This window comes from Babylonia areolata, chromosome 21, assembly GCF_041734735.1.
Source record: "Babylonia areolata isolate BAREFJ2019XMU chromosome 21, ASM4173473v1, whole genome shotgun sequence".
Taxonomy (NCBI): Eukaryota; Metazoa; Mollusca; class Gastropoda; order Neogastropoda; family Buccinidae; genus Babylonia; species Babylonia areolata.
The window spans coordinates 14085845-14090872 of record NC_134896.1 but is presented as its reverse complement, the minus strand read 5'-3'; the positions used below and the strand labels follow the sequence as shown (position 1 = coordinate 14090872).

General features: G+C 40.6%; 1 non-coding gene across 1 annotated transcript; it reads left to right on the top strand.

Moving 5' to 3' along the window:
* The first annotated feature begins 4649 nt into the window (after positions 1–4649).
* LOC143296777 (5S ribosomal RNA) lies at positions 4650–4768 on the top strand. The gene has a single exon (XR_013057192.1). It is a non-coding gene; the product is annotated as a 5S ribosomal RNA (ribosomal RNA).
* Positions 4769–5028: the final 260 nt, after the last annotated feature.

The following is a 5028-nucleotide window of genomic DNA, read 5'->3' as shown; positions in this document are numbered from 1 at the left end:
TGTGGTTTTCGCCACGTGTTTTTTTCTTATTTTATTTATTTGGTGTTTTTTCCCCATCCAGTGCACCCTCCTCTGTGGAAATGCCGAGGATTGTTTCAGTTATATTTTTTTTATGTGTAATGTTGGGACCCATATGACTGTGTGTGTAGTTGGGCCTTCTTTGTGGCTATCTGTTTGTAAGACTACAAGCTGATGTGTGTGTGTGTGTGTGTGTGTGTGTGTGTGTGTGTGTGTGTGTGATGGGAGCTGTGTGTGTGTGTGTGTGTGTGTGTGTGTGTGTGTGACACTACAAACTGATGCATAACTGTTGTGCCTGTGTGTGTGCTTTGAATCATAGCAATAAATCAAATGTAAAATAACTGAGATAGTTCTGGGGTGATGTGCTTAACCTTCAATTCTAATTCTCATAAAAAAGCTCTTTCTCTCTCTCTCTCACTCACACACACACACACACACACACACACACACACACACACACACAGAGTGAAGCACACATGCACACACAGTGAAGCACACACATATCTAAGGACACACAGTCAAGCACACACCCACATACAGTCAAGCACACACACACACACACAGTGAAGCACACACATACACACAGTGAAGCGGACACACACACACACACACAGTGAAGCACACACACAAGGTGAAGCACACACATATCGAAGGACACACACAAAGTGAAGCAGACACACACACACACACACACAGAAGCACACAAACACATACAGTCGAGCACAGACACATACAGTAAAGCACAAACACATACAGTGAAGCGCGTGCGCACACACACACACACACACACACACACACACATACAGTGAAGCACAGAACACATACAGTGAAGCACATGAAGCACACACATGTACAGTGAAGCACACACACATATACAGTGAAGCACACACAAACAGTGAAGCATACTCATACACAGTGTAGCACATATTCAGTGAAACACACACACACACACACAGTGAAACACACACATACAGTGAAGCACACACACAGTGAAGCACACACACATACAGTAAAGCAGCCATACTCCGCTTTCGGGGGCGGGAGGGGCGGGGGGGGGGACCCAAGGCAATTACAATGACAGTGACAATGAGTTTATTCCCATTAACTCTTTTGAGTCATGGAGAAACAAGGAAACATGACAATAACACGATGACGGCCACAGAAGAAGAGCGAAGATATTTTAAACCGAAGAAACAAAAGGGGAAATAACACAAATGGGGAAAAAATGAAAATGAAATAAAATAAAAGGCCAAATGTAATCATCACTCTGATACAATGCAATTAGAATAGCGAAGGCAATACTCCATAGACAAATGCACAGATCACAACTTAGATTTACAATAATTGTGAGTGAAGTGACATGTTCGACTCTGTATCTGACTAGTTGAGCCAAAACTGAGAACTGAGGGGTTAGCTGGAGCACAGCAATAACAATGACGTGGTGTAACAAAATAAGATACACAATGATTTGTTATTTTTTAGCACCCATTTACCAGTAATACTGGAATTGGATATATACAGGAGAGCAAAAGACAAAGAAAATATGATCATGCAATTACAAAATGGATATGTACAGGATGCAGTGTCCAGATTAGCACATGCCATTATTCTAATTCCTCTTCAACAAGTACAGTTAAGGCATAAAAAGTACAGTGGTAAAGAATCCAGACTGAGACTAACTCCTAGCGAAACACATTAAAACCTTCTTTAATGAATTTAGCAACGTTTTCTTGCTACTAATTGACATTAATGTTGCATATTTGTGGAAGTTGGGGCGTGTTCTGTAATACTTGCAGGACATTCCATGACAAAGTGGTATTCGTCTCCCACTCGATTCGTGTCTCAAAGACAACACCCTTGCTTCTTGTGGTATGTTCATATGTCTACCTTTTTCATTTGGCAGTTTTGTTAGTTTCAACATTGGGATGCTATATAGCACAATGGCAAAATGTCTAGGTAATCTTCGAAAGCTAGCTTTAAAATAAACTATTGTTAATGGCTTTTGGAGAGTTAGTTTCTACCCATTTTTGTGTATAACTATAATCAGATTGTTTATCAGCCTGCATGGGTTGATACAGATTGTGGATAGCCACACTAAGAAAGCCATTTTCATCTAGAATCTGGCACACACATGCTCCTTGGAAAGGTTTTAAAACCAGAAATACTTACAAGTGTCACATGAAAACACATCATGAATACATCCTCAGGAACATTGGCAAAATGGGCGAGAGGATTTCTGTCATCTTTGTCGACATGAAGCAGCAGCCCCCATTTGAGAGAGATGGTTTTTGAATCACAATAAAAATTTCTTGTTTTTAAATTGTGTCAGAAGTGGGTTGCAGGTCAAGCACTTCCACGTCCTCTTTCTTTGAAAAAAAATACAGGTTTCTAAGTGAGTCACGGAAAAATTCGCCTTCCTCGTTGAATGGTTTTATCGGATATTAATGTACGATTTCAAATACGGGAAGAAAGACTTCTCATCAAGATTATACGTATACAGCTCCTTGTCACGAAAAGCCTAATTTCCAGGTTGATACATTACCAATGAAATAAGCAACACCAACTGACAGCCTTTTGCATGAATAAGAAAGATTGTGTGGTGAAATGACTTTATATTTGAAAAACGTCATCAGACGCGTAATGCTGATTCTAATTAACAATTTATTTTGTGTTTAATGCAAATAGAAGAATGCGTTTTCATAGATAAGCTAATTGTTTGATATAAAATTGTTTTTGAAAAAGTGAATGCAAAAACCATATTTTACATGCTGATAATAATAAATTATATGATTTTGTGATAGTTATCAATACTATAGCTACGATCATTTTGATTTTTGCCAATTTAACTGTCAGTAGATTGTGGGTGCTATGTGCTTGCATTGGGCACTTTTGTTGTTGCTTTTTCATATTTTTACTGGTGCTTCTGATCATATATATTTTCTGTCGCCAGGCTGCTTCCGGCCTTTATTTTCAGTTGAAAATAGAAATAGGTAGAGCAAACAGAAATATATCCAGAGCAAGGATGAGAAGGGTAGGCAGCAATGATTTTTTTTTTAAATAATGTCCCTTCGTCGGATCAAGTATTACACTTCTCAGACGTGTCGGGTTTCCAGGTGGATACCATCTATCCAGGGTGGAAAGGAGGGTTTGATAGCTTTCAGAGACCTTGCCACCAAATCGACAGAGTAATGCTGAAATGACAGAAACGGTGTATATTCCGGTTTAACCCCACGGTAAATATTTATCAGTACCCTGCAGCCGCCCAATCATTGTCGTGCTTGAACATGTGGTTGCTTCCCTTGATATGTACGTGACAGTGACACATGGAACATTAACTGCTACTGATACTAACAATTACAACAGCAACAGCGACAACAACAATGATAATTTATGTCACCTTTATTATTCCCATAATTATAAATCACGATAATGAAGAGAAAAGAAAACACTGAAACAAACAAAAAACAACAACAAGAAAAACAAAAACAAAAACAAACACAAAAAACAGAGGGGAGGGAGATTTTTGCCTCTTATTCTCAGCTAATCATGAGAGAGAGAGAAAAAAAAAAGAGAGAGAGAGAGAGAGGTGGGGGGGGGGGTTGTGTGTCAATGATGACGGCAATCTAAAGGTTGTTCGAAACAGAAGCCGCTCCGGCGCCGTACTCCACCCGACTGGACTGGATCCGTCCATCCCAACTTCCTTGCTGACCTTACCCAACTACCCGATAGTACCCTGTGATTAAACGTCAAGGTCTTTATCTTACTGATGTCTCGATTACCCCCCACACTGACCCACTCCCCCGCTTCTCTCCACACATTTTGAAATTCGCCAGTCAGTAATACATCACATGTGGTCCGGCACTAATTGTTTCATTCATCCAGGAGAAACTGAGGTGTCAGAATGGTAAAGAAGCTCAGCGGCCACTGAATATAAAGAGTACGTGAGGGAGTAGGTTCGAATCCAGCTATCGTCCTTTCTCCCAAGTTTCACTGGAAAATTAGGCTGAGCGTCTACGGTCATTCGGGCGAGCCTGACGATAAACCGAGGTCTCGTGTGCAGCACGCACTTGGCGCACTGAAAAAGAACCCATGGCAACGAGAGTGTTGTCTTCTGGCAAAATTCTGTTGAAGAAATCCACCGGGCTCTGATACTGAGGTACACACACACACACACACACACACACACACACACACTCATACACACGGCACACACATACACATACACACTCTCACTCACACTCACACCGTCACACACACACACACACACACACACACACACACACACACACGGCGCGGCACACACACATATATATATATATTATATAACTTTTTTTTTCTCTCTCTCTCACTATATGTATATATGTATATATATATATATAGTGAGAGAGAGAGAACGACAGGGAAAAAAAGTGTGTGTGTGTGTGTGTGTGTCACGGACACGAGTGGAAGAGAAACGAAGATAACATGAACTGTCAGTGTGTTCATCGGTGAACTGAGATTTTGACTACTTACGTTATATTTTTATTTGGAATTTATTTGTGCATTTACCCGCGACAGGAAAAAAGCGAAAAGGAAAAGACGATCGCTTTTTCAGTGTATGCTTTATGATTCTTAAATTTCCTTCAACAGACGCCAACGGCCATACCACGTTGAAAACACCGGTTCTCGTCCGATCACCGAAGTTAAGCAACGTCGGGCCCGGTTAGTACTTGGATGGGTGACCGCCTGGGAACACCGGGTGCTGTTGGCAACCTTTTTCACATTTTTATTCTTCCCAACTTTTGTTGTTGTTGTTTTCTCTCTCCTGGCCTCTACCTTTCTTTTTTTCCCCCCATGATTTTCTCTCTCATTCATTTTACTTTTCTTGTTTCATGTCATTCATTTCTACTCACCATGTTAAGTTTCCACACTGGCGGTTAGGTCTTGTCACATGTGACTGCACATTTTCCTTTCCTTTTTTCTTTTTTCTTTCAAGTCTACACACGCTGTACATAGTGATCATTGTACATG